This window comes from Helianthus annuus, chromosome 17 (genome assembly GCF_002127325.2).
Source record: "Helianthus annuus cultivar XRQ/B chromosome 17, HanXRQr2.0-SUNRISE, whole genome shotgun sequence".
NCBI classification, from domain to species: Eukaryota; Viridiplantae; Streptophyta; class Magnoliopsida; order Asterales; family Asteraceae; genus Helianthus; species Helianthus annuus.
In genome coordinates this window covers 177,512,628-177,525,904 of record NC_035449.2, presented here as the reverse complement: position 1 = coordinate 177,525,904, position 13,277 = coordinate 177,512,628, and positions in this window count along the sequence as shown.

The following is a 13,277-nucleotide window of genomic DNA, read 5'->3' as shown; positions in this document are numbered from 1 at the left end:
CCAAGACACCACGGACAAACGATAAGGAAAGCTCACCTTCAACATAAGTAACTAGTTATTAAAGTCATTAATACAAAACCAAATAAAAAGTGCAAAAGATTAAAAATAAAAATTATTATACTAAACACTTGTCTTCACCAAGTGATGTAAGAGACTTAGGCAAACATGGCCTTGATTGTCAAGAACTCTTACGATCAATCTTGGATCCCGAGACGACTCACACACTCTATGATGGACAATGGATGATGGTGGTGGATGATGGTGTTATGGTGGTGGTGGGTGGTGGATGAAGTGTGAGAGAGGTGGTGTGCCAAGGGATGAAATGGAATGAAACCAAGCTCCCCTATTTATAGGCTAAACAGAAGGCTGGGCACGGCCCCGTGTCCGCTGGACACGCCCCCGTGCCCGTCTGACATTCTCTCTCTTCATTAATTGTAATTCGCAATTACAATTAATGCGCCTGCTGTACTTTCACCACGCCCCCGTGCCCACTGGACACGGCCCCGTGGTGGGCAATGGAAGCTTCTACTGGTTTGTCTTTTCTTCTGCTTCCTGGGCACGCCCCCGTGTTCGCTGGACACGGGGCGTGTTCAGTCTCTGTTTTCTCTTCTTTGCCTTGGGAGGTGCCGTTGAGGGTCCGGGCAGTCTACTTTTGTTCCTTTTCTTGTATTTATGCTAGAATTAGTTGTCTTTTTGCTTCTTTTGTGATTTTGAGCTCATTTCATCCTGAAAATACAAAAGGAAGACAAAAACACTCTTTTTCCAACATTAGTACTAAAAAAGGGTTAGTTTTATGCCTTAATTGATGTGATTTATATGTTGCATTTTACACACATCAATGTGTATCGATTATCGTGAGCTTAACAAGCTCACCATCAAGAATCGATATCCCCTACCTCGCATTGATGATCTCTTTGATCAATTGCAAGGCGCTTCTTATTTTTCAAAGATTGATCTACGATCTGGATATCATCAGCTTCGGGTGCATGAAGAAGATATTCCCAAGACAGCGTTCCGTACTCGTTATGGGCATTATGAGTTCACAGTCATGCCATTCGGTTTGACTAATGCTCCTGCTGTTTTCATGGACTTAATGAATAGGGTCTGCAAGCCTTATTTGGATAAGTTCATCATCGTTTTCATTGATGACATTTTGATATATTCTAAGACGCAAGCTGAACATGAGCAACATCTTCGTCTTACGTTGGAACTCCTAAAGAAAGAGCAACTTTTCGCTAAGTTCTCCAAGTGTGAATTCTGGCTTAAAGAGGTTCAATTCTTAGGACATATTGTCAACGAACAAGGTATTCATGTAGATCCCTCCAAGATCAGTGCGATTAAGGATTGGGATACGCCTACTACTCCTACTGAAGTTCGTTCTTTTCTTGGTCTAGCGGGTTATTACCGCCGCTTCATTGAGAACTTCTCAAAGATTGCAGTTCCTCTAACTGCTCTAACTCAGAAGAACAAGCCATTTGATTGGGGAGTCAAACAAGAGGAAGCGTTTCTGACTTTGAAACAGAAACTTTGTGACGCGCCTGTCCTAACTTTGCCCGAGGGTAATGATGATTTCGTCGTTTATTGCGATGCATCTAAATTGGGTCTTGGCTGCGTCCTGATGCAAAGGAACAAAGTCATAGCATACGCATCGAGACAGTTGAAGATTCATGAGAAAAACTACACCACTCATGATCTGGAGTTGGGCGCAGTTATCTTCGCTCTCAAAATCTGGAGACACTATTTGTACGGTACAAAATGTGTGGTTTTCAATGACCACAAAAGTCTTCAACATATCTTCAATCAGAAAAGACACTATTTGTACGGTACAAAAGACTTCCGCTGTCGCATAAAAATACCACGGGTACCACTGGGACTGCTCGCGGCCCCTGACTCCGTCCAGGGTGGGTCGGGAGACGCGACAGCTTTGCGATCCATAACCGCCATCTTTGCTTTTATTGATTTTGCTTCATCACATTCTCTTCATCCAATCATCTCACTCGTTTCATTTCATGTTTTTCTCTTCTAGAATGCCTCCTCGACGCGACAACCAGATAGCTATTGCCGAGCTGGGAGAAATTATTGCGCAGCAGATGGCTGCTCAATTCCCAAATCTCTTTGCTCAATGGAACCAGGCCAACAACAACAACAATGGTACATGCAAATACAAGGATTTTAACTCGGCTAAGCCACTCAAGTTTAGTGGTTCTGAGGGAGCAACTGGGCTTCTTCAGTGGTTCGAGAGCATCGAGAACACTTTCCGTCATGTGCAGTGTCCTAACAATCGCAAGGTCGAGTTTTCTTCGAGTGTGTTTCAGAAGAGGGCTCTTACGTGGTGGAACGAGGTTATGAGAGATCAAGGTGCAGAAGTTGCTCTAGCTCAGACATGGGCTGAACTGAGAGCTCTTATGATGAGGGAGTTTTGTCCTCGTCATGAACAACGAGCGTTGGAGAAAGAATTTGATGTTTTGAAGCAAGATAGTGGCGAGCACAGGGCTTATACTGATAGGTTTGAGGAGTTGAGTCTGCTTTGCCCGACTATGGTTACCCCACTCGATAAGGCTATCGAAAGGTACATCGACGGCCTGCCTGACTCGGTACAAGACATCCTTACTAGTAGCAACCCTACCACACTCCGTCAGGCGATCGAGTTATCAGCAACGTTGACTGAGTCGCAGATTCGAAAGAATAAGCTACACAGGAAGGGTGACAAGGGCAAGAAACAGTCGGCTGACAAGGAAGATAGCAAGAAAGGTCAAAACAAGAATGGAAAGGAGTCTAGTTCATCAAAAAGGGCAAAGAAGCGTAAGGCTTCCCAAAACTATGTTGTCACTGCCCAAGCGAACCAGGCAGCTCCTAACCAGCCTCCAGCAAAGAAGCCCTATTCAGGAAGTGCACCTATGTGCAATCAATGCAACAGTCACCATCAGCCGCAATATCAGTGTCGTTTCTGTACTAACTGTGGGAAGTCGGGTCATCTTGCTGATGTTTGTCGGTTTGCTCAGAATCGCGCAGTTCAGAACCCTGCTCAACAAGTTGCTCAGCAACAGGGTCAGGCTGCACGACCAAACTACCCACCAGGTGCTTGTTATAACTGTGGGGATCTGACCCACTACAGAAATCGGTGTCCAAGACTAGCCAACCAGAACCAGAATGCAAACCAAAATCAGGCTCAGGCTCGAGGTCGAGTCTTCAACATGAATGCACAAGAAGCACAAGCAGAAAACGAGGTGGTGAACGGTACGTTCTTTATTAATAATCAGCCAGCATCTGTTCTTTTTGATTCGGGTGCCTACAAGAGTTTTGTGTCATTGTCTTTTGAGACCATGCTTCGCGTGTCTAGAACGAAACTAGGTAAACCTTTGACAGTAGAGGTTGCCAGTGGTGAACCCATTGTTCTTAATTCTGTTCTACGCAACTGCCAGTTGAACCTTAACGACCATATTTTTCCTATTGACCTCACGCCAATGCAACTTGGAAGCTTCGACGTTATAGTGGGAATGGATTGGTTATCTAAGCATCGCGCAGAGATAGTTTGTTCTGAGAAGATTGTTCATGTGCCGCTGTCGACGGGCGAGATCCTACAGATTCGTGGTGAGAAGCCTGCCGGTGGTCTCAGACTTATGTCTTGTTTTAAAGCACGGAAGTATCTACGGAAGAAATATGTGGCTTTCTTAGCACATGTTACAGCAGATAAAGGCAAAGGTAAGTCTATTTCAGATATTCCTGTCGTTCGGGATTATTCTGAAGTTTTCCCTGAAGAGTTACCTGGTCTACCTCCAGCACGCCAAGTCGAGTTCCGTATTGATCTCGTACCTAGTGCAAATCCCATTGCCAGAGCTCCATACCGTCTTGCACCGTCTGAGATGCAAGAATTATCTAAATAGCTTCAGGAGCTCTCCGACAAAGGTTTTATCCGTCCTAGCTTTTCACATTAGAGTGCTCCCGTTCTTTTTGTAAAGAAGAAGGATGGATCTTTTAGGATGTGTGATGTGCGTGAAGTGTGTTATAATTTTGATGTATATTTAAGCCCCTTTTTACACTTTTAGCCAAGTTTTAAATTTATAAAACACGATATTTACGAACACTAAACACACATATGGGCAAGTGCACCCATCGTGGACGTAGTATAGTGTTGGTAAGATACCGAGGTCGTCCAAGGACACAAGAGCTTTTAATACCGGTTTATCCTCAACGTCTAATCAAATCAAAAAGTGAGAAAAATGTTTTAAACTAAGAAAAATAAAAACTAACTAAATGCTGAAAAATAAAATAAAATAAAAACAGATAGACAAGATGAATCACTTGGATCCGACACGTGTGTTAGTATAACCTTTGATTATTTTCGCACTTTTGCACTTGTTTAAGAGATTATCTTAGTTATTGTAGTAGGCCCCTCTTTTGAAGGCGACGTTACCCTCAACCCAGTAGTTTGAGTCAGCAAGGATACAATCCTAAAGGGTCGGATTATTGAAAGATAATGAATTAAGTTATTAATGCAAATTGTGGTAGGCCCCGCTTTCGGCGGTGACGTTACCCTCGGCTAAGTAGTCTGAGTCAGCAGGGATACAGTCCTAAATAGCCGGGTTATAGTATTAATAGTAGTTAACTTATGAGGGGGTCAAAGAGTTTGGATCCCCGCCATCCAATACCTATGGGCATTGAAGGAGATCCTACTAAATTTGACTCAGGTCCCAAGCAGGACCTCTAAACGCTGAACAAGGGCAAGACCCTTACCAAACCGTTCCCTTAACCCCCGACCAGGTAGCCAACATACCTCCATATAGACCGTGGAGATATGAATGGTGAAAATCTTTTATTTTATATAGACAGTAAAATAATGCCAAGACACCACGGACAAACGATAAGGAAAGATCACCTTCAACATAAGTAACTAGTTATTAAAGTCATTAATACAAAACCAAATAAAAAGTGCAAAAGATTAAAAATAAAAAGTATTATACTAAACACTTGTCTTCACCAAGTGATGTAAGAGACTTAGGCAAACATGGCCTTGATTGTCAAGAACTCTTACGATCAATCTTGGATCCCGAGACGACTCACACACTCTATGATGGACAATGGATGATGGTGGTGGATGATGGTGTTATGGTGGTGGTGGGTGGTGGATGAAGTGTGAGAGAGGTGGTGTGCCAAGGGATGAAATGGAATGAAACCAAGCTCCCCTATTTATAGGCTGAACAGAAGGCTGGGCACGGCCCCGTGTCCGCTGGACACGCCCCCGTGCCCGTCTGACATTCTCTCTCTTCATTAATTGTAATTCGCAATTACAATTAATGCGCCTGCTGTACTTTCACCACGCCCCCGTGCCCACTGGACACGGCCCCGTGGTGGGCAATGGAAGCTTCTACTGGTTTGTCTTTTCTTCTGCTTCCTGGGCACGCCCCCGTGTTCGCTGGACACGGGGCGTGTTCAGTCTCTGTTTTCTCTTCTTTGCCTTGGGAGGTGCCGTTGAGGGTCCGGGCAGTCTACTTTTGTTCCTTTTCTTGTATTTATGCTAGAATTAGTTGTCTTTTTGCTTCTTTTGTGATTTTGAGCTCATTTCATCCTGAAAATACAAAAGGAAGACAAAAACACTCTTTTTCCAACATTAGTACTAAAAAAGGGTTAGTTTTATGCCTTAATTGATGTGATTTATATGTTGCATTTTACACACATCAATGTGTATCGATTATCGTGAGCTTAACAAGCTCACCATCAAGAATCGATATCCCCTACCTCGCATTGATGATCTCTTTGATCAATTGCAAGGCGCTTCTTATTTTTCAAAGATTGATCTACGATCTGGATATCATCAGCTTCGGGTGCATGAAGAAGATATTCCCAAGACAGCGTTCCGTACTCGTTATGGGCATTATGAGTTCACAGTCATGCCATTCGGTTTGACTAATGCTCCTGCTGTTTTCATGGACTTAATGAATAGGGTCTGCAAGCCTTATTTGGATAAGTTCATCATCGTTTTCATTGATGACATTTTGATATATTCTAAGACGCAAGCTGAACATGAGCAACATCTTCGTCTTACGTTGGAACTCCTAAAGAAAGAGCAACTTTTCGCCAAGTTCTCCAAGTGTGAATTCTGGCTTAAAGAGGTTCAATTCTTAGGACATATTGTCAACGAACAAGGTATTCATGTAGATCCCTCCAAGATCAGTGCGATTAAGGATTGGGATACGCCTACTACTCCTACTGAAGTTCGTTCTTTTCTTGGTCTAGCGGGTTATTACCGCCGCTTCATTGAGAACTTCTCAAAGATTGCAGTTCCTCTAACTGCTCTAACTCAGAAGAACAAGCCATTTGATTGGGGAGTCAAACAAGAGGAAGCGTTTCTGACTTTGAAACAGAAACTTTGTGACGCGCCTGTCCTAACTTTGCCCGAGGGTAATGATGATTTCGTCGTTTATTGCGATGCATCTAAATTGGGTCTTGGCTGCGTCCTGATGCAAAGGAACAAAGTCATAGCATACGCATCGAGACAGTTGAAGATTCATGAGAAAAACTACACCACTCATGATCTGGAGTTGGGCGCAGTTATCTTCGCTCTTAAAATCTGGAGACACTATTTGTACGGTACAAAATGTGTGGTTTTCAATGACCACAAAAGTCTTCAACATATCTTCAATCAGAAAGAGCTCAACATGAGGCAAAGACGTTGGGTTGAACTTCTAAACGACTACGACTGCGAGATTCGCTACCATCCTGGTAAGGCGAATGTCGTAGCCGATGCATTGAGTCGCAAGGAACGTACTAAGCTTCATTGTGTTCGTGTCCAATCTGTTATTCAAGCTCAAACTGATATTCAAGCCCGTATTTCTCAGGCTCAACAAGCTTGTGTTTCACAAGGTTTGATGGATAAGGAATTTCCTTATCACATAACTCCTGCTCTAGAACTGAAGGACAATGGATCATATTATTTCCATGGACCGCTTGTGGGTCCCAAGCCAAGATGATCTTCATACCTTGCTTATGGATGAAGCCCATAAATCTCGTTATTCTATTCATCCTGGCTCAGATAAGATGTATAAGGATCTTCGTATTCAGTATTGGTGGCCTGGTATGAAGAAAGACATTGCCTTATACGTATCCAAATGCCTTACTTGTCTTAAGGTTAAGGCTGAACATCAGCGTCCTTCGGGTTTATTGGAGCAACCAGAGATCCCAGTTTGGAAATGGGAAAACATCACTATGGATCTCATTACTAAACTCCCGCGCACAAAGAAAGGTCACGATGCCATCTGGGTAGTCGTTGATCGTCTTACCAAGTCAGCGCATTTCTTGCCAATCCGTGAGGATTTTTCGGCTGACAAACTTGCTCAAATCTACGTGGATGAAATTGTAGCTCGACATGGTGTTCCTTTGAACATCATTTCTGACAAAGATGCTCGTTTCACTTCTCATTTTTGGAGAACCATGCAATCTGCTATGGGGTCTCAACTTAATCTGAGCACAGCTTATCATCCGCAAACGGATGGTCAATCTGAAAGAACAATCCAGACACTGGAGGATATGCTTAGAGCTTGTGTGATCGATTTTGGTGGTAGTTGGGATTCACATCTTCCATTGATTGAATTCTCCTACAACAACAGTTATCACTCCAGCATCAACATGGCTCCTTTCGAGGCTCTCTATGGTCGAAAATGTCGTTCACCAGTCTGCTGGAATGAGATTGGCGAGGCTCAACTTACTGGACCTGCCCTCATTTTAGAGACAACAGATAAGGTTAAGAAAGTTCGTGATAACCTTCAGACAGCTAGAAGCCGTCAAAAGAGTTACGCGGACCTAAAACGCAAGCCCTTGGATTTTCAAGTCGGTGATCGAGTATTACTTAAGGTCTCTCCTTGGAAAGGAGTGATCAGATTCGGAAAGAAAGGAAAACTTGCACCTAGATACGTTGGACCATTCAAGATCGTCGAAAGAATCGGTAAGGTAGCCTACAGACTTGAGTTACCCTCCTGAACTTGGAAATGTTCATCCAACCTTTCACGTGTCCAATCTCAAGAGGTGTTTAGCTGATGAAAACCTCCACATACCGCTTGACGAAATTCGTGTTGACAAAACACTGAAATTTGTCGAGAAACCGGTAGAAATCATGGAACGTGAAGTCAAGTGGCTCAAGCGCAAGCGCATTCCTTTGGTCAAGGTTCGCTGGGAATCTAAACGTGGACCCGAGTTTACTTGGGAACGTGAAGATCAAATGAAGGCAAAATATCCGCATCTTTTTCCACGAGTTTCCTCTAAATAAATTTTGGGACGAAATTTCCACAAGTAGGGGAGACTGTAACATTTGTGCTTGTAATCGTTGTGAACAGTTCAGTTATCAATAAAACAATGTTATTTTATCCCAATGTTTGTTTGGTTGTGTTTTACATTTTTCATGTTTTGACTTTTGTTCGATTTTAAACTCTACATCGCCTTCTGGAGAGTTATACGCTTACTGGTGCTTAAACGTGCTCAGTTTAATGCGACAAATACTCCGGAACATCAACATATACTCAACATACCTTAAATAACCTTTACATAACTTAGAAATAAGTTTTGAAGGCTTTGGTATGGCAAAAACAAGTTAATTCGCTTACAGGGACTAAACTTGACAAACTGCGAAAGTATGCCAATTTGAACTGTAACGAACATTCCAGAACATGTCCATAAGTTAAACATACCATAAATATCCTTTACATAGCTTAGAAATAGGCTTTGAGGTGTTTGGTATGCTAAAATAAACTTTTGGATCATTCAGGGACTAAAAGTGTCAAAAAGTGCACAAGTTTGCACTTTCGCGCATAACTTATGTTCTGAATACATCCGGACATCCAAAAATTTATGTAAGCATCCTAATATTATGCCTTAGTGTTTGGCATGAGAAAAATCCATTCGTCGCGTCATTTGGATCATTTTTCGCGCTTATGCGCATTCCGTCGTAATTAACCGAACATCGCGATCGTACGGCCAAACGAACCAACATCCGGAACATTTTTGAGCATGTTTCATGTCCACAAAGTTTAGGCATCATTTTAGGGCCTTAAAGTTGGCTTTACGGGCCTTAGAAATGTCGGAAATGGCTTAAATACGCAACAGGGACCAAAACTGCCAATTCTGAAAATATATGCAGATCAGACGGGGCCAGGCGGCCCGCGTGAGTTTGGCCTGCATATTGAGGCGGGCCGCGTGGGACTATCAGACCAGATTCAATGTTTGAATCCACTTGCATTTGGCCTTTCGTTCGTTCAAGGGGCAATGCCCTTTCACCCAATCAAGAGCCAAGGGCCATTTTCAGTAACCACAACATTTTGACAAGTGGACGCTCAAGATCGTGGCACGAAAATCAAGAAACGATCCTAACGGCTCTACTTTTCCTATAAATACCCCCCCCCTTGTTGCTAAAAACTCACACAATCTGATCAAAATGCTCTAAGTTGATGCCATTGCTTCATACCTGAGCTCTTTGATCTAGATTAGCATTCGGGGACCCTCCGTAAGTCTTCTTTCGTTCTTTTATTCGCTTTTCGAGTCCGAAAGTCAACGTTTTGTTGACTTTCTGCATTGACCAGCCTATGGTCAACATGAAGTTCATTAGAACTTCATAACGTGAGCGTGATCACGATGGTTGTAGTCCGTAGTGACTATACCTACTGATTACCACGTTATCTAGGCTTAGTGACGAGTCGTAGTTTCGGCCAAAATGTGCATTCTTGCATATTTTGTAACCAAACTACTCGTGAGCATCAAAGCCGTTTGTTTTGATGCCAAACCTGTTTTCTAAACTTAGTTAAGCATGTTCTAACATGCTTAGCTCGTCACTTTTAGTTTAGTGCTTATATAGGGTCGTAAGGTAAGCGATCTAAACCATCGCTTATACTTTCGAACCCGACCCATTTGGTCGATCATTAGGATCCGACCAAACACATTACGTGACCATAGCTATAACCTTCCGAGGTTATGCCTTGTGGTCACGATGTTAGGCGTTCCGAACGCGTTCTACGTGAACGACGCGTTAGGATAGCATAAGCTACCTAAACGGGTCGTGATGGGTCGCAAGCACTTATATTAGGTTTCATTTTAGTATGTAGGCTTTGTTAGACCATATTACACGAGTCTCCATACTCGTTTGGTTTACGAACCCGCATACTATCCGATCCTTCCGATTTTGGTCCGGTATATTAACATAGCTACCTATTAGGTGCCGTTTGATATTCCGTGATCTAGCATTGTTTAGTTATTACACAAGAACTCCAAAGCAATCTCAGGTGAGTACATAGAACGCCATCTTTTACTGTTTTCTAAACTGTTTTGGGGTGAAACACATGTGCCTATCTGTTACATTCATGCTTTCCATGTTTTCACATCATATGCCTGCTATGTTGTTAGTACATTATAGTACACGATTTCATTACATTTTATGCTATGTATGCCCATTGTGTGCGTACTTAGTGCATTGATTTACATTACATTTCTGTTGCATATGTTTACTCAGCATATGGACACATTGATATACATGAACATTTCTGTTGCATATGTTTACTCAGCATATGGACACATTGATTTACATGAACATTTCTGTTGCATATGTTTACTCAGCATATGGACACATTGATTTACATGAACATTTCTGCTTCGTATGTTTACTTAGCATACTTAGTACAATTGTTTACATCACATGCCTTCATTTTGTTATGACATTTGGTTTGTTTAACATGGGACAATACATTCATTAACATTAGCTACACCGTTCGTTAGTAGGTAGTAGTACCATAGGAATTGACAACTCCCGTTCCTGAAGTCATGGGTTTGATAGGATTGTAAGGAATGACCGAATTCGATATACATAACTTAGATAAACCTTTAATTTGTTTAAGGGTTTATCGCCACAGTCTCAAGGCTTGGATGTATGCATATTTCACAATACCGCATAAATGTTAATATCAATAGAGCATGCATTTTTCCACAGAACATAACGTTGATTTAAACCACGTTTTACTTCAACGACTTGTTTTGTGCATTTTACATATGGTTTAAGTTGATACATTTCGCTTACCGTACATGATACATTTTGGGATACACATTACATGATTTACATTGAACATAAACACGTTGACATTGACATACACATTTGGTGGTTTACATTGAACATAGACATTTGACATGATTTACACAATAACACTTGGCAATTGAGTTATACAAGAACAATCTTACATGGTGAATGGTTTGGGTAAATGGTTTGAGTAACATGAAGTATGTAATATGATGCAAACATGGTGGATACGCCGCTGGTACTTCCTATATATAAATATTTGTATAATATTACATATCTTAGCGTTATCCAAATCATTTCAGTTTAGACATACAACATTTTATACAAATAACATACCTTTCATAAAACATTGTCTTACAAAACAACTTATCTTATTCAACTCATTTTACTAGGTTATTCATTTAACCTTACGTTCATCTATACATATCATCTGATATTATCGTTTTTCAAATGGTTTACAAAGCGAGACAAATTACAAGGTTCATGACTGACTGTTATTAAACATTTCTTTAAACTCAAGTCATGAATCCCATTTTCACAAAACCTATGTATCTCACAGGCATTTTTACGCTGACGTACCTACTTTCACATGTGTTTTCAGGAGCTGTTCCATAAGATGTTGATCACGATACTAGGGCGGACCTGTGCCTTAAAGACTAAAAGTGAAGATAGAACTAGTATAACTATGTTTTGAATTCTGTACTTCCTTTTAAGACAATGTAACACCCGTGTTTGATAAATAAAATGTAACTTTAATTTCCATGGTTGTATAACAATTAATTCTGTCCACAACACTCCCAGACGTTTCCCGCCGCGGTTGCATGTTATACGCGGTCGGGGTGTGACAGTTCAAAACAGCCCTACGCGTGATTTGCGTCGGCTCAACAACTGTCTGCATTCAGTTTATCAACCCCTTTGTGTGACAACTCGAGTTTCCGACTTTCACTTTCGGATTTATTGCACCTTGACTTTGACTGTTGGCTGTTGACTTGTAACAATACACGTTGCGTTATAATGAAACGTATTATGATTGTTGGATATGTTATGTGCTATATAATAAACGTATTGTGGTTGTTGCATGTATGTGATTGGTGTTATGAAATGAAACTGTTAGAAAACTTAAACTGTGTGGCATGTGCTAGGACCCCGACGAATCAACCATGACCTTACTCGATGAAACAGGAATCTGTTTCGTCACCTTCCGAACTCGACGAAACTGGCTTTTGTTTCGCCATATGTTTCTCGACGAAACAGCCATCTCGCCGGCCCAGTAATCCGCTAAAGCCCAGTTAGGCCCAAAGTTATATCAGTTAAGTATTATACGTATGCACATGACCAATTATCGAAACCCTAAACTCTCATTAAGTGGGAGACGGCAAACATCATCGTCATCACTGAATTCCTCCGATTTCTTGCTTCAGTCGATATCCATCTAGGTTAGTGTTATCATTTATTGTTTGTCTTTATTCTTGGTTGTCATCATTCATTATCATATCAGATGCATCGATTGTTAGAAAACCCATATTATTAAATTGGTGTGCATGTAATCAAACTCTTATTTGGTCTAATCAATTTATCGCAAACCCTTATAGGGTCCAATCATGCTATTACATCTAATACTTGTTGTCATCTTATGAAAGACATCATGAACTAAAAACAAATTGATGGATGTTGATTTAATTGAATTGTCGGCTGACATGATTAGTTTTGGTCCAATAATCTCTTTCTCTTGATGTATTGAAAAGTGGCCGGCCATAATTGATTTGATTGGTTATAAAAATGATGGTGGGTATCATGGTATCTCTTAAAATGGCGGCTTAGTAGACTACAAAAATTAAATTAATCAAGTCAGTAACAAGAGCCCTAGGGACATGTGGCGATCAAGAATTCATTTGTCAAAGGAGATGCCAATCTCCGATTGGTGGGATGGGCGGCCCAAAGATGGCCATTGGCTGTTGTAACGGCCCACTAGCAATTGAGGGCCCATCGGATTATTTTTCAGAATTAATATTGTTGCCGTTGTATTGCGACGAAAATAAAATACTGGCGTATCACCGGTTGACGAAACCGACTTGGCGAAACAAAGGTGTTTCGTCGAAGGAAGTGCACGGCGAAACAAGGGTGTTTCGCCGAGCGGGTAATTATGCACAGTAACTTGATTTAACCTTGTTAGAAGTTAACTGAGATAATTAACTGCTGTTAAGTAATAAAACAATACTTGTGTGATTCC